The sequence below is a fragment of the Gallus gallus genome, chromosome 9, assembly GCF_016699485.2.
Source record: "Gallus gallus isolate bGalGal1 chromosome 9, bGalGal1.mat.broiler.GRCg7b, whole genome shotgun sequence".
In the NCBI taxonomy this organism is placed as follows: Eukaryota; Metazoa; Chordata; class Aves; order Galliformes; family Phasianidae; genus Gallus; species Gallus gallus.
The window spans coordinates 7,016,767-7,044,452 of NC_052540.1; the positions used below are offsets into that span (position 1 = coordinate 7,016,767).

General features: G+C 35.1%; 2 long non-coding RNA genes across 5 annotated transcripts in view; one reads left to right on the forward strand and one right to left on the reverse strand.

The window, feature by feature from the left end:
* Nucleotides 1–27,686, forward strand: part of LOC107051851 — a 373,871-nt gene that overhangs the window by 294,561 nt on the left and 51,624 nt on the right. For all 3 annotated transcript variants that reach the window (XR_005862189.2, XR_005862190.2, XR_005862191.1), the window contains one exon: nt 441–535. This is a non-coding gene — a long non-coding RNA (uncharacterized LOC107051851). The remainder of the gene's footprint in view (nt 1–440; nt 536–27,686) is intronic.
* Nucleotides 1–27,686, reverse strand: part of LOC101749943 — a 282,047-nt gene that overhangs the window by 11,462 nt on the left and 242,899 nt on the right. For both annotated transcript variants that reach the window (XR_005862193.2, XR_005862196.2), the window contains one exon: nt 8,401–8,490. This is a non-coding gene — a long non-coding RNA (uncharacterized LOC101749943). The remainder of the gene's footprint in view (nt 1–8,400; nt 8,491–27,686) is intronic.

Sequence of the window (27,686 nt, forward strand, 5' to 3'; positions counted from 1 at the left end):
AAATGGCTATAAGACACATACTAGATCTTATGTGACTGCTTATCGTAAAACAGAACATCCATTGGATATGTTTAATTCAATGTGTTCACCCAGTTTCTGTCAAAACTAGGGGTAATTATTTTGAGAATTTAGGAAAAAGTAAAACTACAGCTTTTTTCCAGCCTCAGTACTCCACAAGCTGTACTGGTTGCCCATCTCTTTCTCTACTTAAGTCTAATGTAAATCTTCAGATTATTTATGAGTGATGTCTTAGTTACAACAATTACAACTAAGGCAACCTACTTAGTTGTAATTCAGTAATTCAAGAATAATTGGAAGTTAAAGGGACTTGCTGTAGTTCTTCTCTGTACACATGAGCTGCACAGCAGAGAGCAAGCAGAAAGTTTTTAGCTTCTTTATAGGTCCACCTTCTAAGGCTAATGTGATTTCTATGCTTATAGGATGAACGATGTGGTTATTGGGAGGATAAGAAAAATAATAAAGACAAAGACCATTTGGAAACACCCACACATAGACAGTGGACAAAGGAAGAAAGGTAAGACCAGTTCTAGGACCCAGTGAGTGTTATCACTGATTGCAAAAGCAAAGTGAGGAGTGACTTTTCATTCTGTGCTTGTATAATACATACTAACAAGATTGCCTAGTCAATGATAAGTATCATAATGCAACTGAGTAGTATAACAATTAAGTTGAAGGTACAACAAAGTGAGAGTTAAATATATCATTCTTCATCAATAGATCATTATATATATAAATAAATATCACTTCATTTTATAGAAGGAGGAGTACACAATCCAAATATTTTGTAGAAGTGTGAGATACTCTGATATCTGTAGTAATACTCTCCAATAGATTAACTCTCTATAGGTATTAACCAGCCACAGTACACTGAACACTTAATAATGATATGTAGATACTCCGTTCTCAAACTTGGGATTAAATCTGTTGATGTTTTATTGTGGCTTTAAGATGATATTTTTAATATATAATCATTGAATTCACAAGGAAGAAAAATAACAGTAAAAACTTAAGCTCAAGTTTTCAAAAGTAAATCTCACATTCCCAGTTTCTGTGATACATCTTAGGACAAATAGTATTGTATAGATGGTGATCAAGGCTCATGTTCTAAACGTTCTCAGGTTTAGGAGGCTGTTTCATATGACTAAAGGCAGGAGGCTGAAGGCCACTACATTCTTCATATAATCTAATCCATTACGTAGGTCTGAAATCTCTGAAGTCTGAACTATATTTGTTTCTAGTTGTTTCCATCAGTTGTTGTTCCAGTACATAGACTAAAGAAGTTGGGCTAATGCTTTACAAAGTGTACATCATTCTCAGGTTAAATATCAATAAACAACAGCCAATTCCCATGCCAAGGAAACTTCTGCAGAGTTCAGGGCGATGATAAATTCAGCTTTATTCGGTAACCTAATAGCTTCTTGGTATGAAAGGTTATTTCACCTATAAACATCTGCTTTTAATCTGTTTTTGCACTATGACTTTTTAAACGATACCATCATGTTTTAGACTTTATCTACTAGACCTGTTCAGATTTTATCAAAATTGTTAATATTGCACTGCTTTTTGCTACTCAGAAAAATGATAGTTTAGAGTGATATGTTTTTATTGCTTTATTTTTGGCACTTTCCTTTTTTTTCTTTTTTTTTTAAACCTCTATCTAGTCAATGGTACAAAATAATATGGTTAAGTTCAGGCCATGTTTGTTATTCTTTAAATTATATGACTCACTAAAATGGAGACTAAATTAAAAGTTCTCTTTTACTAAGGGTTAGTTGAGATTGTATATCCAAAATAAAGCTTCAGTGTGTTATGTCTTCCTCTAAGTAGCTAGTAAAATACTGCATTTGAAAGCTGATATTTTTACTGGGAACACTACATGGCACAGAACTTGGTGTGCAAATCTCTACTGAGTGGGTTTTGCAGATCACAACTGCTATGGCAATTAATATTCAAACGCTTGTTATTATGCAAAGATTTCTATCATTCTCAAGACAAAGTATTCTTGGAAATAATGATGTTGTTGTTGATTTTCCCTTAATATGGAGACAACAGCCCCAATTTTAAGTGTGATGTAGAATATACATATGAATAGGTGATGGCAGTTAGAGATGACCTGTCTGATCTGTGAATTTCTGAATTTGAGTTGGAAAGGTCATTCATTAATGCCATTCAGCTAACAAGTGAGCAATTTCATGGAATTCATTATAGTCCCAGAGCACCAGTGCCTGCATTTATTAGTTTCAATATGCAAAATCTATTACTATTCATCATCTCCAGTCAACAGCTGAGAAAAGAATTCTACATACTGTTTTTGTCAGTTACACTGAAAGATCCGGTTGGTGCCTTATCATGATTGTGCGTTTCCAAACAGATATAAGCTCAGGTTTCTCTTATGGCGATTCTGCTGTCAGGTGGTATCTTGCCTTAGATGGCTATAGTGTGTCTCCAGCAATAACTTACCTTTCTTCAGAAATAATCTGTACGAACCTCTTGCATTCAGAGAATAATTTTCATAACAGAAGAATATTTTTATGAGTTGTAAAATATATCTTCATCCACATCTACATGCACTTATTAAATGAGTTTATAAACACAGAAGTCCTTAGGTATTCTCTCAAGTTAAAGGTCTCTCTCTTAACTATTCAGTTATTCAGTTTGTGAAGATCCTTTGCACTGACTCTGGTATCTGTTAGACCGGTGGCTTATGGTACCCTGCACTAAGTTCTGCTAGCTTCCTGTGCTCTTCACTGCTACATACTCAAGGGAACCTCATGATCTGAGGCATGAAGCTAACCATAAAAATGGAATATAAATTACAGTTTTGCAAAATTTTACATTTATGCACTTACCTTACTGGGATCTGCAGGCCTGAGTCAAAAACCAAGAGCAAAAAGAAGCTTCTTACATGATTTATCTAATCGACATAACTTTCTAATATTGTTACCTTCCTTCTGTAAACAGAGATTTATACAGGTAGGTACCTCCTTTGTCTCTTAAAAGGGGGCCTAGACAAACCAACTGGTAAACTTCATCTCCTAAATTAGCAGAATTGACACAGATGACAAGTCATAGTGGTGAATACAAGTTACAAGGCCTCAGCTTTTCCAGACAGAACTCAGAGCTATAAACCCCCTTAGGGAAGTGGCAGTGCCAGTTAAGACCTTACTTTAAAAACAAAGAAACAAACAAAACAAAATACCCCACAAAATATTGTGCTTGCTTATTTTTCATGTCTTTCATCTATAACATTTGGGTCTCTAACAGCTCAGTCCCTGCGGAATGGGAGCAGATGAGCTCTGCTGAAGAGCAAAGATCACCTGATTAATTTAAACTCTGAGTGATAAGGCTAACAAGACTAAGTTTTGCGCAATAAACTTCATTCAGCTCTCAACTTCTGTATTTTAAAGCCTGGTTCGTTAATGACTATGGTTTACCTTAATGTGTAACTGTAAATGATTTTGCAAAAGATGTATTGAAGTACAGGAAATTCTATTTAAACATTAAAAAAAAAATCTTTTTTGCTATCAGAGAGATTGAACACTGGGAAAGGCTGTCAAGAGGTCATGTAGTCTCTATCATTGGAGATAGTCAAGACTTGAGTGGAAAAGGTGTTGAACAACTTGGTCCAGGTGACCCTGCTTGATTAGGGCAGGGTGCATGAGATGACTTGCAGAGGTCCCTTCTAAACTCAGCAAGTCTGTGATTTGGTGAATTGTTTTTTACTTCACAAATGAAGACAGCATCATGATTCCAAGAGCCAAATATGCCTCATGTGAATCAGTTCCCTCATGTATGGCTGCCTTTTCACTAAAAGAAGTTAAATATTTTCTCATTATCTTTGTTTGATTTTAGCCATTGGGGGAACACAATCTTTCTGATTTAAGTCATACTAATGAATACCTAGGGTAGGCGGAATGGTATTTCCAAGGCAAATGGTCAAACATGCATTTAGTCACTACTGAAAAGTTTAATTCAACACTTATAAACAAAGCTATAAATAGGCAAGCTCTTTAATGTTCTTCATGGCATAACATTTGTAAGTAATAATGAAAAGGTTTCATGCATCCACTGACATTTTGAATTGAATTAAAATCTCAAGAAAACAAGTTCGCTATGGGAGAGTTGAGTGAGAAATGTATAGTATCTAGGTTTTACTCATGCTACTAGTTATGCAGATAAGTAAGAAATGTTCTGTGAATGAAGCAGGGATTAAAAAAAAAGTAGCAAGCTGCTGTTTGAAAAAAAAAAATGTTTAGAAAAGAGTATGACCAAAGATCAAGCAACAAAGTAGAGTAAAAACTGAAAGATCAATGTGGCTTAGGGCTGCTAAACTCTCTGTTTTCAAACACAAAGCAAATCCAAGCATAAGCTCTGTTTACTATAAAGAATGTGTGTCCACTTTCTACATGAGCTTCTCTATTACATAGCAAAAAGTGACCTTTAAACTACCTTGACAGATAGCAGCTGACCAGAAAATTACAGTCATTAACAGAATATCTAGAGAGCAGACTATTGTTAAAAAAAAAAGGCAGATGTTAACAATTTGCAACCCCAAAAGACAGCTACAATAAAACCCCACATTTCTAGTGCTCTGAAAAACTGTTATTGAGATTCAGCATAGTATGCACAAGAACAAATTTTTCCATTTTTAGATCCAAGCTTTATGTGGACAAAGCCTAGAAAATATTGATTATTCAAACAAGAAATTGTTATGAATATACTGTGACTTTTATCTGCAGAAAATGAAGGTTATAAATGAAGTCAGTTTAATCTTGTCCAGTCCATGTAATTCTGTTATTTGAAAAGTATGATTAAATATTTAATATTCTCATTTTAAAACCAATGAAAAAACAATCTAGAAACAATGCTTTTAGAATTTCTCTTCTATATGATAGCTGACCCAAAGAACAAAGCCAATGAACTTAAGCCTTTCTTTCTCAATTTCTGCAGCAATACAGACAAAATTTTCTTTATTAATGAACGTAGCCAAGGCTACATTATGCAGATTCTTGCTCTGTTTATAAACTGAGAACTATATCACTATATCAAAACAGATTTCTGAGCCAGGTTAGTTTATTATCCAGAAAACTAATCAGGTAGAATCATTCATTGTTTAGTTTTAAGTGATGTCAACTAATGGAGCACCTGGAAAGACAAAACTAAGCAATACTGAAGCTTGTAATGCCATAATCTTGATTATTGCAAGCTCATGCCAACATTATTAACAACAACGAAGAGGTAAATTTCAAATGGAGCAGAATGTTGCAGATGAACAATGAATTTATCAGGAATTCATGGACAGTCAGTATGAATGTCAGTATGGAACAACAGTGGGTATCTTCCTTTGCATGCTACCTTACCTGAACTGTTTCACTTTTTGTTTGGGCACTTTCCTACCAAAAAGATAATAAATATTTGAAGGAATATATAGTACCACCAAGAAGGAGGAGATAGAAGTAACACAGGAGAAGAAAACCAAACTGAAACTTATAATGGAAAATTATGAGTATGCTATAAAAAAAAATTGCAAAATATAGCTATAGTAAGTAGAAAATGGTTCAGTAAACACACACACACGAAAGAAAAAAGAAGAAAAAGTATGGAAGTCCTAAATTCTAAATCTAGTTTAGACAAGTGAAAAATACATTCTACATGTGAAGAGAATGAAATTTAATGAACTAGCTAAGTTTCTTCCTGTTCTTAGATATATCTCTTCTTTGCTTCATTAGTTACTGGAAATACATATGAAAAATTATAACTACTCTTCCTATGTGAGGCTTGGCAAACACACTTTAATGTTAGAAGAAATGCTATGATTCTTTATATGAAAGACTTTGTCATAAAATTTGTTTTGCTAAAAAGCTTATTTTTACATAAATCAAAGCCACATTTTTTTCTTTCTGTCTTATTTGAGGCATCCCACTGTCTGCACATATCCTTGAGTGGAGGCCTCTCCTCCAGATGTTTCAGGAATGTAGCTTTTCTCTCCTTTTTTTTTTTAATCACTAATTGCTGTATCTTTTAAGGTGGATGGTTAAAAGTTAAGTGCTTGAGAGAATGTGACTGGGCCATGTTAAATTAAGGCCAGCAAGGGCAAAAGCTGGGACGGTAACTCATGTATTCTTCTGATTACTGACCCTGAACTTGCCTTGTAGTCCTTCCCATAAATTATGATAGCCTGAAAAGAATTACAATGAAATATTGTTTTGGGCAGCATCAGGCTTCCCCTCGAGTCTTAACAGAGACACAATTGGAAGCAGAGTGGATTTCCTTTGGATCCTCTCATTCTTCAAATACAAAGCTTGAAGCATTTCAGTTTTGGGCTTCTATCCCATTCATCTCCTTGTTCTTCTTAAGAGTTTCCTGAAACTTCCTGTCTCCTGTAGTACTAAATCAAGCAAACTGCAATGTACTGATTAGCTTGTTACTTTGTCCCTACATTTTATTAAGAGCGTACTGACTAGATACTTGTCAAGAGATCATTTTCGTGGTTGGTGGACTTTGTGTTTCTGGAACTGCATCATCTTAAGGAGTTTTTCTGCAAATACCAGGTGACAACTTTGATGAGGAGCTATGGAAGGCTCTCCCTGACCTCTCTTATACCACAGAATCATTGTTTATAATGATGTGTTTATGTGAAGCTGAGGAAAATTCTGGACTTTTGATACAGTCTGCAAATGACTGTACTGTTGTACCAAGTACTTATACTAGACAAAAGGAAAATAACAATATGCAGGAAATCTAAATGCAGTGAATTCTTAAGAACTAAGAATACTTAGTGTAGGAAATGAAAGAATTATTAGTTTCACGTGAATATGCACTCTACTTCTGATCACTGTGTGGACCGATTGTTCGTATGAGCTTCTCTGGCTGAAGTACATTAATTCCTGTTGTCACTACCACACTTCTAATTAAAATAGAATTGGCAGTTTTATTTCAGGCAACTTCTTGCTTTTCTATCACAAGTGGGATTATACAGGCTTATGTGAGCAAAAGGAGAAAATACTGTCCCTCCTTACAGTCCCTCCTTTTCCCTCTGAAAACTGTTAGAAGGGAATAACTGACCCAGCCTCCTCCTGCTTTTGTTCATAGTTGGAAGTTTTTGTGAGCAGCAGCCAGGCAAGGGTATGAGAATGGACTGAAGTAAACAGGGGTGAGGTGTAGCTTTGAAGTATTTCATTTGTTTTCTATTGTTATCATTATTTGTAACACTATTTTATCATAGATCATAAGCATTTTCGAACAGCAATTAGTTCTCATTTGTTTTCTGAAAAATAAACGTAAATAAAATTTTAATCTATTTTAGTGCATTTGATTCACTGTTAATAGGTGCCTTATTTTTTAAATCAACAGCATACTCAACAGAATATGACATTATATCTGTCATGAATAAAAAACGTTTAAATAAGTGGAATCTGTGTAAACTAAGCACAAGATAGATTCCACAAAAATAACAAGGCCCATTTCTCCATCCCAACCAAGGCTTATGAATATGAGCCTTTAGGGAGTATGAAAACTGCTTGAAACCAGCAGTTCTCTTGATATTGGCTTATATGTTTGCCTGCAATTATCACTCTGCAGGTCTGGCAATTTGCTTCTTGTGTTTGAAAATGAGAATAATAATCTGTAACTAAACAGAGAAACACAACAGAAATGTGTAGATTTAAAAAGAGATCAGGTTGTAGGTTCCAGATGATTTTTTTTTCCCTTGTGCAGTTTTTTTTCCTTTTCATCTTTTCTTGTTCCTGATGTGTGATTGGAGGTCCGTACAAAAAAATAAAGGTCTAGGTGACTTAGAGCCTGACTTGCGTTTGAAAACCAGAAGGTCCTGTACTCCTAAATCAGTCACATGTGCTTGGGAATCCCACTGAAGTCCCTAAACAATCATCTAACTACACTACAAATTAAATGTGACCCTAGTTCCAAAGATAAATTTCATTGTATAAATTAATTCTACAGTCTTGTTTTGTCTGTAGCTAAGCTAGGCAGAACGCTAGAATGGCATCAAGAGGAGCAAGTGATGCTGGTTTTTATTTAATAGATTTATGCCATTTCTATCCCTATAGCAACAGTGCAGCCCTCATTCATATTAATTAGCTCTTAATTCAGAAGCTTTATGGCAATTTGAATGATAGCACATAAAACATAATTATTTTGTTATTACCTTTGTCGGTTATTTGTGAATTTCTCTAAAGGGCAGCTTAGTTTTTGATTTGATGCATCATGGAGATAAAGAAGCTTTATATGAACATAAATTTACAATCTTGTTATTTAGGAGGGTGGGGTTTATTTGGTGCTTTTTTTTTTTTTTTTTTTTTTGACTTTTTCTCTTGGGAAGGAAAAACTGTTATGAAAGCAGAAAAATAAGAATATTCTTACCGTCTTGTTTCTTTATGAATAACCTGTTTTCAATTTCTGTCTCAGTTTTACCAGACTCTGTAATTGCTGCGTTAGGTGCATGGAAAGAATCTAAGAACAAAAAAAAAAAAAAAAAAAAGCTGTAGGTATTCAGTGTTGTGGTGATACTATGCAGAGAACAAGTAATACAGCATCTACCAAATCCTTCCATTTGATTTCTACATATAGAAAAGTCAAAGGGCAAATTTCCTACTGGAATATGTCGAATCTATTAATGTTTATGATGGAAACCAGGCAGGCAGGCCACTTGGTTACTTTCCAGATGTTTACAGTGGGCAAACTGCCCAGGCCAGCTAGCTATTAACAGAGTGCTTTGATTCTGGATTGGAAGACTCCACAGATTTCACATCCTGAATGCCTTGACATTCAGTCTTGTGTCTGTGTTTTATTCCAGTCTGATAACTGACATTCTTACTGTTCACTAGAAGTGGACTGAATAACTGATAAAGTCTACTAATATAAAACTCTACATTTGTATATTAAATTTCATATTATGAAATCCCTATAGCTGTGTATGTCATAGAAAGTGGAAGGCCTTCACTTTGCGTGTGTACATCTATACACACAGTGCGTATCTATACGCATATATATTTATATATACTCTCTGTATATACATATATATTTTTATATAGATATTATGCTAAATAAACAGCTTTATGTATTTAATATATAATTTGCCAAAACTGGAAATTCCCCTTACTGGAGAGATCACCGAATTGACTGCTTAATGAAACACAATAAACACAAAGTGAAATTGCCACTACAATTGTTGCAATAACAGTGAGGAATAAGAGTGCAGCTGATTTGAATATATATTTAGAAGTATTCAATAAATAATGAGTAAAAAATAAAAATGTTAGAAGAATGAATGTTAAAAATGAAAATTGATGTAAGAACTTAAAATTGAATTCAACACCCTTAACAGAGTGGGAAGACATTTAAAAGCACTGAAGATTTATGACATGGCTCTCAATGCTGTATAGTTGTAAATTTATCGTAGATGTACGTTTGAATGCTTGCTGATTCCGAGTTACCTTCCTTTTGGATTTTGATCATAAATGTGAACGGTTAAGAATCATGGATCTGTAATAAAGACAGAAAATGATACAGCCAGGGCTTTAATCAATGTCTGGAGAATCTTGGAATGTCAGTCACTCCTAATCCTAAATTGCAATACTAATGCTAAAACCTTGGAAAATACGTAAAAGCAGAACTTGTTGCAACAGTGAGAGTGCACTCGTATAAAATTCGGAGGCTGGCCTATTTAGTGGCTTCTTCCAAAGTTTTAGGCTTTAGTTATTCTTTATTTTGAAATGTGAGAAAATATACAAAGCTTAAAACTGAATAACTGTATTGTGTGCAGAAAAAACAAAATCACCTACCAGAGCTATCAGTCCCAGCCCACAGCCAACATTAATTTTTTGTTTGTTTGTTTCTAAAGGCAAATGATGAATTTTAGTCAGATTCTGATTTTGGTTCTCTCAGATCAACTTTTTCCAGATAATAACTGCTGTTCTAGATCCAAGCAAGGCACTGTGCAGCTTTCAATAAATCATTTGGCCTCTCTGGAAGTCAATTAATTGTCTTTAATACTAAAAAAATATTGCCATTCTCACAGCACCTTTCAAGAGAATATCCGGGGGTCATAACTCAGGACTGTAGGCTGCCTCACAAGGCAGTATGGTGTACACAACAATAATACTTTGTTTATTAGTAAATAGGACAGAGAAAGACTGTTTTGAAGTGAAATGTATCTGTTCTTGACTTTTACAATGCTCCAAATTGCCTATATTCCTAAAAATTTGACTAGTATTTTCAAGATCAACATAGAATTACCCTGTTTTCTTTACTGAGTATTACAGAAGTTACCACAATATACTAGAGTAACTTCTCTCTCTCTCAGGTCACTATTTTCTCCTCCTTTCTGACATTCAGCCACTGGTTTATTGGTTCTCTGCCATGGCATGAGAGAGCTAGGGGAGTCATCTTTCAACCCTTTCCGGGGTAGATATTTTGTCATAAGTAGTGCTGTTTACCTTGTGATATACAACTTGACAGTATTCAGCTTTTACTGAATTATGTCTTTAAGCAAATGAGGCATTAAAATAGACAATATCTCTTTTATTTAAAATGTTTGCTTGATTGCTTGATTAGAATTCTGGTTAAATGCAACTACCTCAGATAATCTATCCTTACAAAAGCTCTGTCAAAAAAAAAAAAAAAAAAAAAAAAGATTCTTGACATGATTAACATCTCTGGAGGTAATTCCATGTAATTGAGTCTTAAACCTTTTCTAATCTATATGTAGCCACTGAACAGAAGCAGTGAAATTTGAAAAGCTGTACTGAGCTAGGACTCAGGAGACCTAAGCTAAAAAATTCACGCGTTCTCTTACTTCTTTATGCTGTGCAATAGGACTGATGTAATAGGAAGTAACTCAACAAACCCTTTTAGAAGCTGATCCTACAGTAGTACTGCCAGAGAACTGGCAGTGTTGCAACACTGATGGCAGTTCAAAACTGAGATAATAAATGAGGTTAAAATTAAATTTAGACCACAAATTTTCTAGGCTTGAGGTTGTTAGCTGACTGTTCCTGGTCTGTGGTCTGCTGTTGTCTGGCTCTATAACACTGAGTTAATTCCTTCAAAAATACGGTTTAGTATTTCCACTGTATGTCTTGACTTTTTAATTTGCATTCGCTGTCAGACTCCAACTCATTCTCATTGTGCATGTGCTCTGTACTATGCCTGACCCATGTTTTCAGGTGAAATGATAGATTATCACTTTACAGGATGTAAATGAGATTTCTATAGCTATTGTGTTTCAAGACCAAATGACAGCGTGGAGGCTAAATATACTTTGATGCCAAAGCACTTAAATCGCAGCTATTATCAATTTTACAAATTGCTTCCCTGTTCTGTGGCAGCAGTGGCATGGCTCAGGACAAGTCAGGGAGATTACCCTAGTGCTGTAGTCATGTTGTAGCCACCCTCTGTATAGCTCCAGTGCAGGGCTGGGGGACACTCTCCCCTTGTCTCCTGGGGATCTCTGGATGTTGCAGAGAGGGGCTCAAACCCTGTTGCAGGGTCATGGGGTCGCACTGTATCTCATGCTCCTTTATCTGTGTTTCCCCAGCATCTCCATCCCCTGGAGTCTCCTCCAAAATGTAGTTTTTCTTCTGGAGAGGACTCTAGGAAACGTCCAGAGTTTTCTAGGAACTTCCCCAGCATGTTTTTTCCTATGAATTCTTTTCTAGGTATTTTGCAGTCTAGATTGTTTTCTTCATGCAAAAGCATAAGGAACTGAAAACAGTTTGTGTAGTTATATTTACTAAATTATGGGTGGCTGGATGGAAAGAAACAAGCTAAAGAAAATAGGTTGTGAAATACAGTAGCTTGTAGTAGCAATTTAGCTTACAGAACTTTCACCTGCATTAGCTATAAAATACGTCTGCCAAATACATGCTGCTTGGAGCCAAGTTTCAGTATCAGACTGATTAAATTAACACCTCTGCACAACAGTACCGTATGATGCCAGACTTTGTAACAGTGCAAGTTGATTTATGGTTGACTCAATTTTAATGATCAAATCCAGGATCATTGTTCTTGAGTAAGTTTAATGTCTGCCATGGCAGAGACACCTACGGCCATTTAATTCTGCTGGCTGTAAATTAATTAAATAGGTTGTGTATAAATAAAATAACATTATTTATATCTTGTCTACTTTTTATCTTGTTCCTAGCCTATAGATATATTTTAGGACATATTTAGGAAGAAGTAATTGCACCATATTTCATCATCCTTTGTCTTGTGCCCATAGAGATTTTCTGGATTTATAGACAGAGGCATAAACTTTGTCAAGTAATAGTCTATCTGTGAAAGCCAACTACCATTCAGTTCAATATTTAGTTGAAATAATTCCTGCTGCAAAGGCTACTTTGCATTTCCAGAGCATTTTTTTTCCACTAAAGAACATACCAGTGCTTTATAAATGCTGGCTTTGAGAATCCTCATAGCAAACACTCAGTAAGGGGTAGGACTTCAGCCATGAAGTAAGCTTGGATTTGTTGACATAGCTGTGTACATACAGATTAGCGACTATACCTTTCTATATAGTTTCTTGGATCACCTCATTCCCAGTTCAGTTGTTGAGTGCTTAATAGAAAATCCTGCCTCTGCTGTTTTTTTTTTATCATGTTGGTACGTATTGTCTCCATTTGAAAAGATGACAGCAACAAGCAAGGTTTTTCAGTATTAGCAGTCAGTGGCAGTCAACTAAAAATAATCACCATTGTATATTCCCCTAAAATATGTATTTTTAAAATCAAATCAAGCTATATTTCTTGAAAATAGACTTTAAAGCAGGAGTCCTTTAAAAATACAACAGTTCAGACTCGTTGGAGATTTCATGAGTTCTGTAATAACGCAGCTGTTTTCCTCAGGGTGTTCTCACAAATTCATAAAAAAAATGTACTTGTTATGAGCATTCTGGAACCCCAAGGAAAGCAGCTGTGTTTTTGACAAACTGGGCCACATTTTCAACACCTCTAGCAAAAGAGACATTTACAGAGGAATTCTATGCATTATATATCACAAGCAACATTTGGGTTTTTTTTAAACAGTAACAACATATAGTGCTCTTAGCAGAAATTTACACAGCAGAGCAGACAAACTGAATATTGAATTGAGCCACGATATGAAATTAAAAACCTGACCTCCAGCAGAAGACTTGCCCAAAAGTTAAAACATGCCACCTAGTCTGAACTTAAAGACTACTGGGGAAATCAATGTTCAGTGTGAACTTTTGTCTGTTAAATTCTGAGAGTTTTTTATCCTTTTGTTTGCTTTTAATTCATTCCTGGTACAAAAACATAAAGAATGATTGACATTAGTAGAGGATCTTGCTGAATCATGCTTTCTAGAATATTACTGAAATATATAGTCTGGACAAAACAGAAACTTTATTGCTTCCTGTGTAACCCAAGGGATTATTTTTTTCTCCATTAGTCTCCATTAGTCCACTAGTGGTTCTAGGCCCAAACTGCATTACTTTTTGCAGTTTTCAGTTTTATCCCAATTCATTGATGTTTTATTCTGTTCATATTTACACTCCGTTATCACTTTTTCTACATCTGCTCAACTGTATTCTATTTCTTGTAATATTAGCATACGAGTAACATAAATATTGTCATTTCTTATTGAAATTTCTGTACGTCTAGATATTGCTATGTTTCCAAATCAGCAGTGGCTAATCCATTTTCTCTTTTTATGTCATTCTTTTAATTCCTCTTTCTTTGATCTGAGTCCCTCAGGACATAATTTCTCCTTGTCCTTTTCTTTGATCTTTATCTCTTTATCTCGTTCTTTTATTGTATTCAGCTTTCTTAGTTGCATCTCCTTTTTGTTCTCATTCACCTTAAGATTTCCACTCCATTGCAGTGCTTCATCCATCAGCTTTCTGCACAAGCTTTTTTACTTTTTTACTTTTTTATTTTTTAGCCTTTCAGGACAGTACTTATCTGGTGGCTCTTTTGATCCCAATTTATTGGCTGTTCATTGTCATGTCATAGTTTATTTTTCTTTTTCCAGAGATATCTTAGTTTTCCATGCAACTTAATTTTATTCTGATGTCTGGCTCTTCTACTTTGTCATTTTTGGTTACTTTTAGCCTCAGTTGTCATAGTGCCAGAACAAGCTTAGGTTCCATGCTAACTGAAGTCAGAAACGTGAATAATAATCTGTTCACCTAAAGTGAACAACAATCTGTTTATTCTCCTCAGATGATAAATAACTTGTCTTCATGTACATGTGTTCAAAGCACATGACCATTAGCAGCAGATCATTCCCTCTGTAGGAATTTGGTTGATTTCACCCATTTTCATTGCAAGAAAAATTTGCAAAGTTTTTGAACTTTATAGAATAATTCTTAAAATTTAGTTTCCATTCTTGCTTATTAATCACCTGGATTCCTGAATGTAAAAATATATTCTAATTGAAAATGAAGACTTTTGTAACTTTAAAGATTAAGAATAAAGAAGTAAGAGTAAGAAGAGTAAGATGAGTGATGTGCTGAGAGTGAGAATTACTAGTCATGCTTCAGTGAGAAATAACTAGAAGAAAGAGTAAGAAGTCTGCCTCTTCCAGTTCAAAGCACAGGTGAATACTGGCGTACTGGCATTGTCGCACCTTCATCCTCCTACATTATAAAGTTTAGAAGACTTTATAGGACAGTTAAAAACAAAAACAAAACAAACAAACAAAAAAAAGAGAGAGCCTCCTAAGACACTAACAAAATCTGAAATATGTTTTGTAACTCCATTTTTCATTTCTATTTAAGGATGGATGTCTGTCTACCCATATCACACCAGCAGGTAATTTAAATATAAAGGCTCATGTTTATAGCAGGTCAAAACTTGTATCTCTCTGTTTAAGTCAGTAAATTTACAATGATGTGAAATATCCTAAAATTTGGTCTTGGAAATAAGGTTGTAGCTTTTGACTAAGTTCTACTGAAGAACAATTAAAATTATGCTTTTCCTTAACCAGCCTCTATTGGTTTAGCAGGAATAATTTTAGAGAAAGAAGAGAACGTTTTCCTTAAATTTTCCATTTGTTTTAAATGCAGTCACATGCTCTTATATGGTATATCCCTGTGTAAAGAAAAATAAGAAAACTAGGGTTTAAGAGGACAAATCTCACTGATTTATATCCCCTTGTATTTCATCAAGGTCTTTCAAAGGAAAAGACTGGGAAAATTAAACCTTTAGGGTCAGATATAGTAAATTAGTGAGCTATATGAATAGCTTAATGCAAAGCAAAGAATAGTCAGTGGAGATATTTCCATTAACTTCAGAAGGACTAGGATTAGACTTGAAATGCATTAAAGACAATATAGACAAAAATGTTTGCAAGTAAAAATCAATGCAGACTTGTTAAGTGTTGTGAATGTGCTTGCAGTTTCCTCCCATTAGTCTTAACAGCAGTTAGTCCTCAAAATCTGTCTCTCTGATTTACTTAATAATTTATGATCAGGGTTTACAACTCCTCAGCTACAGTTAATGATGTTTTGGTATTCTAATATTGGTCTAGTTCTGGAATCTCTCCTCTAGGTAGAGAGGATAGCAAATGGAAAGATAGTATATGTTTAAGTAAGACTGGAAAAAAAGAAACAAGCTTCGGAATGCCTACCATTCTCTTCAACTCACCTCCTGTCACTGTCAAATAGGAAACAGCCTTGAGGAAGCAGTGTAGACTGAGAATACTTGACACCAAAGAGCAAATGATAAAAGTCCTTTTAAAAGGAATAGATTGTCACACTTACATTGTCCAGGGAACAATTATAGATATTCTCTTAGTAGTTTAAAGCATCTTTTCATTCAAAACTATTCTGTTTTCAATGGGAAATGGGACGTTGGGCAACCCGATCTAGTACTTGATCTAGAGTTTGGCAACCCTGCCTGTGGCAGAGCAGGTGGAACTTGAGCCCTTGACTTCCCTTCTGACTCAAGCTATTCTATGATAAACAGTGTCTTAATATGGATAAAATATAGTGCTCTGATGCTTATGGTTAGATAGATGTATCTTTTATTACATTATTCCAGTAGACTTTACAATACTAAAGATTGATGCAAGAAAATTCGTAGACAACCTATAGCACATTTCTCTTATAAATGAAATATCCGACCATTTATGAGTGAGAGAGTGAAAGGGAGAATGAACATTAATTTTTGTTCACATTACCTGTTGAACATTGAGTCAATCCTGTGAACTGACTTGGTTAGTGTAAGAAAAAGTAGGAGATGACCATTAAATCAAGAATAATTCATATTGTGTCAATTTAGGAAGGTAGAATCAAGTTTCCTAAATTTTACAGACATCATCCATCTTTAACAGGGATTTTCAAACATGTTTCAGTGTTGGGCACATTGTGGCGTGACTTACAAGTATTGTTTATAATCACAGATACTTAGTTGTACTGTTTCTATAAAGAGTATGATTTTCTGAAGCAAACATATCAAAATGTAAAGCATGTTGATTTATGACCCTAGGAACTTCTTGCAGACTAGGAAATCAATCAGGAAAAACCTGAGAGACTGCGGATCTTGTTGGTAGAGATCAGAGTTTTACAGACAGTATCTGCACTTAAATGTCGAACAAGAAGAGTGTAGTGATCTGTTGCATTGTTAGCCCCCATTTAGCCTCTGTCAAGGCTGTGTGCTGTGGTTCCTGCCTGTGGGATGACAGCAGTGTGTGCACAGCTCACTTCCCCAGGCTCTGTTTAGCAGAAGCTCCTCCAGAGCTGTATGAATCAACCTCAAAACTAGGAAGCAGTTCTGGTTTTTGTCACATTAATGTAGTTGTAATGAACCAAAGCAGACTGCAAAGGAGACTGCAACTGCTAGATAACAATATAGTTTTGGTTGGGAAGTTAGGTAATGGATCAGGCTTGAGTGGCTGCCCAGATGTATACTGGTCTGGTGGCTATCCAACAAACAAACTCACAGCAAGCCATGAATTTCCCAAAATCTGACATTCTGGTCAGGGACAATCACATGGGACCCAGGAATATTAAATGGGAATCTCTGTAATCACAAAATAAATACAAAAATACATGTCTGCTGTGCTGGCAGAATTCAGTGGAAATTCTGCACAAAGCTTGTGGAATTGTGTTCATCAGAACAGGCTTGCTGAGGTAGTTGAGTTGCTCATGTGCCCATGTGTCTTCTGCTGCCTTTGAGGAATCTATGCTAATGTGAAGAGTTGACACTGATATATATACACGTGTGTGTATATATACAGCATGATATTTGGCACTGGGCACGCCATATATTAGAGGAAAAAAATATTCTTTTATCTATGTAGACTAAAGCATTTTAGTCTTGAGGCTTAGAGATATTTAACCCACACGCAGTCCTATACTTCTTTGGAGTTACAGCCTTATTAGTGAGGAACATTCAATTTTAAAACAACAAAAATAAACAACAAAAAAGAAAACCACCCTTACTAATCTACCATGCCTGTACATGTGACATAACTGGGAAGAAGTAAGAAAAATAAAATAGCAATTGTAGTAGGGAGAAGAATTCACATTTTCTGTTTCAGCAGTGTGAATGGGCGTATGGACAAGATGTCCCATAAACATGGCATTATTCATGTGAGACATCAGTTGTGTCTCATTTTACATGAAAATTTTAGATACACTCTTCTGGAAGGTAGTTGTACATATCATCTTACTGTACATCTACTTACTGTCCTAATAAACATATTGCTTCCGTAATAAAAGTGAAAACCCTAGTCCTTCCATGTTATCAAACCCTGCATAGTATCACAGCTGTATTTTTTTTTTTTAGATACATAACACAGGGTATGTGTATCAATGTATGCATACATGTTTTTATGAGGGATGATTGTGGAATAGCTAATTTTATTCCAGTAGTATTTTTTAAAAACTACAAAATTACCTTGAAAGTAATTTTTTTGTTCCTCTGAAATCTGTAATGCTGAAACTTCAAGGACAGTATAAATAATTAAAAACAAATTCCAGCAATCAGATTTAGGATTATATTCACAACTTTCATAACAATTAAATATGCAAACTTATCATGTTTTGTTTATGGAATAAATTTTTAATATATATTAAATACAGTCTGTTTCATCTGAGTATATACATACCATTTCAAAACATTAATTTCCACTTTTTTTTGTACCAATATCTTTCATTATTTAATCAACCAATTTTTGCTTGCAAAGGAACTGAAGACAGACAAGCAATTTAAGACTTACAGAACTGTAAATATGGGGCTGCAGGTTGTTTTTCAGACTTAAGAGAGATTTTTTTTTCACTTACGTATTTATCAGTAAATGGGTTTGATAAAAATCAGTTTTGTAAGGTTCTCCTGGATAAATTGATAGTATAAGCTGAAAGTCTGTAGTCAACAAACTTGTGTTATAACCAGCTATGACTTAAATAATGAACGTTTTCCATTTAAACAGTTATTTTAATTAGACAATTGTTTCCTCCTTCAAATAAACCAGTTACCAGATTCTATAAAGAATACTTTATAGATTTTCATGTCTATGGAATCATATATGTATAGTATTTTATCATCAGAAAACCATTTAGTTTGCATTCTGTAGTTTTGCCGAGAGTCCTACAATAAAGCTATGACTGTGACTATCTTAATTCCAGTTCTATCTTGTAAAAGTTTGGCCACTTCCACAGGTGCCCATCCTTATGAAAGTATAACTGGGAAACTGCATAGCATAGATATTAAATATCTCATTCTGTTTTAGAAATGGAAAATTCAGGCCCAGTGTTCCATCATCTTTTAGACTATCCACTGTGGGAGTGTCTGCAAGATAGCATCTGACAATTAATTTAGCCACCTTTAGAAAATGAACTGGTGACTTTCAAATGGTTTACAATGAGCAGGAACAGCAATGGGAAGTCATCATACTTTTGACAATCTAAGACATAAGGTTAAGTACTGAATGAGTGAGATTAATCTATTTTTTCTGCCCTACAAGTAGTTTCTCCTCAACTGTGGGTGAGCTTTAACTAGGTTGCACTTTGCCACTTGCAGTGCTTGTATCTGCAACTTTGACATATTTCGGTACTAATAAATATGATGTTCTTCTCTTCTTCCTCAAGTGAGCAACTGAAAATGAGTTTTAGGTGCTTTAACTTGTGATGTGTCCTTTCTAATATCATATCTGTCTGATAAATGTGTAGGAATTGATGTAGCATACTATTTGCCATTCCAGTATGCACGACATGCTTTAACGCTTAAACCACTTAGGTTCATATCATATATCATGTTTGTTCCCTTCAGCTACATATTTAAATGCTTATTGGCTGATTATTTCCTTTTTTTCATAAAATGTTTCTTCTATGTTAAATTCAAAAGATTACCAGTAGAATAGCTTTTCACTGGACTCCAAAAAAAAAAACTGAGGACACTTTCCAAAGGTGGTCATGTAGGTGCTCCTTCCCAAAGGAGCAAATGTAGGGTGTGGAAACTGGAGTGGCCTCTGTGGTTATCATCCTCAGAAAATGGAAAATCTGCTTGTGAACTCTGGGAAGTCTAGCAGTTTCATAACACTCTTTCTGTACTTCACTTTCTGACCAGATACTGCATCACACGTTTTAACAACTTATCTGATACCTGTAACAGATTTTCTAGGAAGTATCATGAATCCTTGGTTCATTTAAGTGTCAGAAAGAGGATTACAAAGATGATGAGTTTTGGAGCTGTTACTGGTAGTTAAAATGTGTAATACTACCAATACTTGTCAGAGTGTGGAAGGAGAAAGAGAAAAATGGACTTCTATTTATAGTAATGCATTCATTTTTAAGCCTAAACATGAAAGTATTGTTTAAAAAAAAAAAAAAAATGCAAACTCTGAACCAGATGACCATCTCTTACTATTCAGACTTGGATAATTTGTTACAGTCTTCCACTTTTGTATTTGTTACAATTACTCAGAACTGTTTTGTTAGATTTGTGCGGTTTGTTTTGTTTTTGTTTTGTTTTTCTGGTGAAACACATCAAAATAACAGCATAGAGCTCAAAAAAACTGTGCAAGAGTAAGCAGATTTTCATGTTCCTTGCATAAAATGTTAAAATACTCATTTTTTTAATATATATTGTCTATGCTTCTTTAATTGAACATGATTCTTTAAGAAGAGAAACAATTAAGACATTAAGTGAGGAGTATGAGACAGAGTCCCGTTAGCATTTCAAGAAGGGAACAGACACGAAATGACAAAGAATTGAATCAATTTTAGCTTTCTATGAGAGCAATGAGATTCCTGATCTATGTATAAATCTATCAAATAATACAAGAGCACATAATAAACCTTGCAAAAGCAGTGATGCATCTGCTGTTATCCAGACTTTCCAATCTGCAGATCAGTAGCAAGTGACTACAAGAGAATGTTTCCCTTCAAATTTATTTCACTGTTTGATATGTAAGTCTTCTGTTCTCAAGTATAATAAGTGTATTCTTTGATTTCATTTATTACTCTTCAATTTTATCTGACAGAAAAGTGATATAACTTAAGAGAATCTAAAAAAGTTATCCCATTTTTTTGTCATTAATGTACTTAATTCAAATTATTCAGGAGATAAGGTATCATCACGTAAGTCCCTTGACTTTGAGATTAATTCATGCACAGTGAACATTCTGGCCCACTGGAGCAAATCTGAAGCAAATAATGCTTTTGTAATTATCCAGGTCTCACCAGAGAGATCTCCTTCTACATGGTAGGTAGTGAAGTCTGACATCTTGGCTACCAAAGTGATTTATTAAGCAGGTGAATTTGTGTGGCTGATGAAGCTCCAGAATATTTAGAATAGTGGATGGATTTCCAAAAACCAGTGTTCTGAAGCATGATATTAACTTAAATGAATGTTAAAGTATGCACTTTAAAATAGTGGCTTTTTTTCCTTAAGATAGGAATTACTTTGCCTGGGAAAAAAGTGGAATTTGTGATGGTTGAGGTGGTGTTCTTGAGTACATACATATATATATATATATGCCTTCTCTGTGTGCAAATTTTATTTCTTAGCTTCCTTTAAAAATTAAAGGAAAAGTGTTGGTGGGGTATGATCCAGTTCAGAGAGCCAGAACTACTGATTCTTAGAGGCTATTTCATTTGCAGAATATTTAATCCTCATCTTTGTCATTTCGTGTCCAACCATGGTCAGGTTTTCTACCTGCTGGTGTAAATTTAGCTCAGCAGTGTCCGAGAGCCCTACGTGAAATACATCTCTGGGCTTTTCTCCTCTGAATAAAGTATTTGAGGTTGAAAACTGAACAGTCAGGACAAGGTTATCTATCGCATGAGAGACCATAATTCTTCTTCACTGCTTCTTCTATGAATTATTTCTCAAATTTGAGCACAAGTTACTGAGACCAGATTGCAAAAACAAAGTGGGAATTATAGTGGTTACTCTGCATCTTGGAAAACAGACACCATCCTTATATCTAGGACCATGTTTGGAAGTTTCAGAGAGGACAGTCTTAAGCTGACTTTAAAGCATCAAGTATGGATCAAATGTATCAAGATAAAATAAGATGCATCTGAAAGCTCCAAAAAGAGGCTGGAAAAGATTTGTAGTGGGAACAATTGTAGGAATGCTAGATCACTCCTCCCCATCAGCCTTGCAAGCTTTGTTGGGCTTGGCATCTTTCTTTACTCCTGCCAGTTTACTTCCAGAGCAGGGCAAGGAACTACCAGCCTTTGGTCCTAGCATACTAGATGCTTTTGTCTCACATTCTGGGATATTGTCATTTCCCCTGAGACTTTCATGAGCTTTTTATGTGCTAGAGTAACAAATGCAAGCATTTGAAGACATATTTCACTGAATTCTGCAACCTCAGCAGTTTCTGTCCCTGTTGTTAACTTTATGTCTTCTAGTAGCTTGACCTTTAAGCATAGGTAACTGCCAGCAAGAAATAATACATTAATAAAAGAGTAATTATGCAACATAGTATATCTATTTGTAGAAGTGCATGTATGCACACGCACACATGCATACACACACACATACCCTCATAGAAGAATTACAGATAATCCTGAAAGAGCTTAATATTCATTTTAGAATCCATTACAGTAACTGAGAGCAAAAGGGATATTTGCATTTCACAATGAACAATTTCTCTTTCTTTCTGGCAGAACTGGCTTCTCCCTCCTGCAAACAGCTTTTCCTTTGCTGTAAAATCTTCATTTAATGGCTACATTCATTATGCCGCTACATCTAAATATGAGTTTCTTGCTTCTCTTATTTTTTTGCTTTACATGTGCCCAGCTTTGCTCTCAGTTCACTGATCCCTTCAGCAGCCTAAACAGTTTCACAGTATGCAGGAGGTCACAAATACAGATGTAGCAAAGCAGTTCAGCAATGGTATTCTGCCTTCTCAAACCTCTTGCCCCCTTCATCATTGCTGTATGTGGAGAAAAATATTTTGACAGGAGTTTATGTGTATGATTTATATACAGTAACAACAGAAAAACAAATAGGACTTAAAGAAGTAGCTGTATGGAATACTAATGTATCTTTTCCATAAATAATTTCTCTTACACCTTAAAGAAAATATCCAGGTGAAATATGGAGAGCTTCCCAAGGACAGAGTCTTTTAATTCTTCTGTAAGCAAATATGCAATAAAGGATTTGGGCCTTACTGTGTAGTTTATGGCACAAAAGATGAAATCCTATACAGGTAGAACATGGTTATTTGTGCTCCCTGTTGCATGACAGAAGTTCCTTGGTTCTGACCAGACAGCCTGTGATTTCAGCTGCAGTAATCAGGTGGGATAAAATACAAGGCTCAACCCCACCTCATATATGTTTTTAAAAATCTGTTTAAGCTATAAAAAGATTTATTTCAAATTTGAGCTATTTAGAAAAATACTGAATATTCACAATGTTTTTGTTTTAGTAACTTGGACCTTGGTCTTGACGCTGTTCTTCCTCAGCAAGATAGTCGTAGTGATCCCAAAAATAAATCCAAAGCACATTTAAAATTTGCATTAGCCTTAATAGAATTATGTCAATTTGCATCAAGTTAAAAGCTGTACCAGGAACTTCAGCTGAATAGCAGCTTGGCTGCTATACTGACCAGGATTCTGTCAGATAAAAATAACCACATTGTGATCCAAAATTTAATCTTGGCCATTAACCAATGTCCATTCCCCTTAGGGCTCACTGAAAGCTGACTGCAGCCAGCAGGAGCATCCATGTTTCCTGTGCTGGGTTTTTGATGAGGCTGTCAGATCTAGGAGACTTGTACAGTGACAAAACCATTCTGTTGAATCTATCTAGAATTCTAGTTTTGTTGTAACGGCAGTTGGTTTGTTGTTTTTTGGGTTTTATTTTTTTGCAAAAGCACTTGTAAGCAGTGCTTGAATTAACAGAGGAAACTTGCAGGAATATGTAAGCATAACTAAATTGGAGCAATTTTTGAAGCATTACATAAATAAGATGAAAATACAAATGAATTATTCCAAAATTTTCATGAAACAACATGAAGTATGTATTAATAATTGTCTAAGAATGTGTGTGCACTCCCTAAACAAGATGCTATTTTATATCTATTAGATGCAAAGCTAGGTGTATAACCTACAGCCCTAGTTATGGCTTGACTCTACTGTACTAGGTCTCAAGAAAGCTAAGAGGAATGGCCAAAATATACATAAAAAAGATGTGATTCTCCAGTAGATCAAGAACAGGAAATGATTTTGTTGTTAAGTGCAAGATTTTGCATTCTGTGTTTGAACTAATATTGGTCAAAGAGAATTGAATCAAAAACCATCATCAAGGCATTTTTATACCTTAGCTGCACTTACACCAGCTGATAGCATATTTCTTGCTAGAGATCTAAGATGTAGTAAATAAGGTGTGGTTGGCTGATGTCTAAACAATCTCCTTCCATCAACTTTGTGCTGGTTTTGATATTCTGTGCTGCTTTGACCCTGTTGTATTCCATATTCATAGGCAGTGAGGACATTCAGGTATCTCAAGACAGTCAATGTTTGATGGCAGTTTTACTAATGATCTCCTTTCAGTTTTTCACTGAACTCCCTTGATAGAATAAAACAAAGTCTGCTCTGTGTAGGATAAAATATCTATTTAATAGCTCACTTTATACCTGAGGTGTTGATTCATAAACAGAAGTTAGAACTACTCTAAGTAAATGCTACTATACATGAGTTCTTATACCTTTTTAGCTATTTTGCTCTATCTTAACCTGCAAAAATTAAGAGTTTATTTTAATTATTATTATTAATAATTGAATGATTTCTCATTAAGAGATGGAAGCTGATGATAAGATTGAACTCTTGCAGTCTTTTCACTAAAATAAGATACAGAAGATTGTAATTACTTGTCGTAACAAAGTAAAAGCAGTGAGCTAATGATTTCTCAATATCAAGCATGTTCTTTCATGCTGAACAAAATTAGGACCACTGCCACATTTGGCAAAACCTCTTTAAAATGAAAAGGAATTAGCAATTAGACCAAACTTCAGAATTTAGCTCCAGGTTCGTAAAAGATATACAAGCTGTTTTTGCAATAGAAGGAGTTTTTGCTGGAGAAATCCTTGCTCATAGAAAGAGGAGTTGTTAAGCCTTCCTTCTCATAAACATTATTCCCTAGCCTTATTTAAATTCATAGAGTTTTTGACTATGTGTCCTGGCACGTGGCTGGCTCAGTATTTTGCATGAAGGTAAATGAAACGAAAAGATGTTAGTGTGTCAAGCAGTTCACAGATAAGACTGTTCTACAGAAGGAAGATTCTCTGCTTGGGTTGATTCTGGAAAAGGAAAATTTTGAACTAGTAATCCTAGTCATGTTGTTTTGGCAGTGTTATCGGATAGCTAGAGATCAAGGGAAAAAAATCAGACAAATACTGAACTGGATTTTATGAGCAATTCTCTCATGCAAGCGAATTGAAGAAAAAAACAAGCTATTAATTATCTCAAGAAAATTAATAACTTCATTAGCCTGGTTTTATTTCAAAAGGTGAAAAAAAAAAAACAAAAAGCATGTCAGCTGTTGAATAGCAATTAGAGTGAGTATTTTCAATTATCTAACAAGTTAAATCACTTCAGATTGATAGAGTAAGGTAAGTAATTGTTTGGAGGTACAGTTACAGACAGGAAAAGATATTCTAATGCGTCTCAGAAATGGTATTTTTAAGGAAACTCCATATAATATGAGTGGCAAAATAACACAGAGCAATTCACAAATATTTTCAGGATTAATATCAATATTCTCTCTTTGCAGTTATATTTTGTTATTTGTTGTTAGGTAGGAGATGAGTGTGTGATTCATGTTTATGAAAGTGCTCTGAATGTCTAAACTTTCATAAATGTAGCTGTGAATCATCCTGGCTCAAATCCATCTTGAAAGTACATGTGTCATTTGCTGCTGTGCTGGCATTCATTTCCTGCTCCATTGCAGTACAGTGAGAAAGTAAGGCTGTGACATGCAATTTAGCTGATCATCATGAAGAACAAATATTCAAAGTAATAAAATTAGAGACTGGAAATTGTTGCCATAAAATATCAGGAAATAGCCTCATAGGTAATTATTATCTAACCTCAGAAGTTTGGTTGGCTCATCAAAAATTACAAAGTGGAAACCAAAACTGCAATATGCCTTTCCTTGCGTTAGCAATACTGCTCAAAAGGGCAGCTGTGCTTTGCAGAATAAAGGGGAGTAGCTAGGAGCAAAAGACAACAGCCTCTCACTGGTTGCCCTCTTTCTCACGTGTATAAGTCCCAAGTGAGACATTCATTTTTATTATCAGTTGAATGCATTCACAGTACAGGTAGTTCCAGTGCTTTCTGTAAGAGTCATATTAATGCAGCAGGAATGTCTGTGCTTTGTAGCCTTTGGCTGCCATGGCCAAAAGCTTCTGCCCAGCAGGAGAGATAGGAAACACTGCTCTAAACTATATATAAGAAATGATCATTAATAAACAGTGAGTAGTAAATAAGCAGTATAAAAGACCTCTTTATATGAAGATTTCAAGCATATTATAAAATTAGCTTGACACAGTAATCCTTTATGATATGGAATAATTTATACAAAAAGTTAAACAAAGAAGCCCATGCCAGTTTTCACATTTTTCATTATTATTGCTACTTGATGATGTTTTATGCTGTGTAATTGAAAGGTTCTATCATGCTTCAGATACAACCACATGAGAGTGCAGCTTGATACACAGCATTAACAGTTAGGATTTCATTGATATGAGTTCTCCTTGTGAAATCTTGTTATGTTTAAAACAAATGAAATATTATATTCTTCTCTATGGCCCCACTGATGACTCTGTTTTGCAGAAGAAATAAATATTGCATCATGTAATTCTGTACATTGAACTGTGTACTGTGGCAGATCTATAACAGTGGAAGATCTTTCACAGACTTTAAGGCTTTAGAAAGTATTCACTGTAGTGAACAAGGATGCTCTTTATTGTTACAATAGTGACAAATAGAAGCTAATCAAGTGTGTTAAATCCATCTGAGAGTTGCCTAGGTGAGAAGAGATATAATGCCAAAAAAGCAAACCCAGTGTCGCATGATTTGTAATGTGTCTGCTGGTACTAACATTTTGAGAATCTGTGCTCCTCCATAAACAACCTCTACCATTACAAGTCTAATAGAAACTTCATTTTCCTTAACCATTCGTGTTCATTCTGAAAAAATGACATAACTGCCACCACTTTGGCTTATATTGATAATGTCACTTCTTCAGAGGGAACTCATGCCTCAAAGCCTATTTCTGATGGTTTTAAACAACTGTCAGTGCCACATCAATATAGGAAGAGCCAGTGCCAAAATTCCTCTTGCAGATGCTTCCAGTGTCTCCAAACTACTTTCACTTACAGATTCTCAGATGTGGATCAGAAGCCAAGTCTCTCAGTGTTGTATCCAAGCTGCTTATTGGAAAGTATCACCTTTATTGGCAATAAAGAGTACCCGGGACACAGACATTTTTGGGAATCATCAGTTTCAGTTTTATAAAAGTGCTGTAGTTATGAACCATTGATGTAAATTGCTATCTATGATGTCTGCAAAGTGGGTATTTTCAAAAATCTATTAGTAGCAGTGGTTTTTTTTTTTAGCTGTGAGTATTATTTATTTGTATTTATTGAGAAAGCTTGCAAAGACAGCTGTTACTGGTAGAGTCTGTGATTTCCTGAGCCAGTTTCCTGACAAAGTGTGTGCTTGTGATAAAAGTAGACAACTGCCCACTTTCTCCCTAGTGTTTCTTAACTTCATTTAGGTTTTCTTGATTTAGAATTTTATTTTCTCTCACTGTAAGTTTTCAAGGCCATGCAAATTAGACAGTGGTAAGGGAGGGGGTGTCAGGGATACGTTTTCAAGATATTTTTAACAGGAGACCCAAATGCTGTATTTTGTACCCTTACTAAATGGAGCAGTTTACCGAACTTCATTTTCTGTCAGCAACTAGTGGAAGAGAACATACTATTCTGGAATATTATGACTCTTTGTTGTTGTTTTTTTGGTCTATACATTCCTAATAAATTCCATAAACACGGTGTTTCTTCTGACACCAGCTCACCTGGTATTTCATCCTCTACCAAACTTGGTCTAACAAGTACTACCCACAATTTTTAAAGGAGTTCCAAAATGAGCATGTTCACACATGAAAATTCAGCTGCTCCTCTGAATGGCCTTTATGGAGCCATAAGATACCCAAACGATGCCTGAC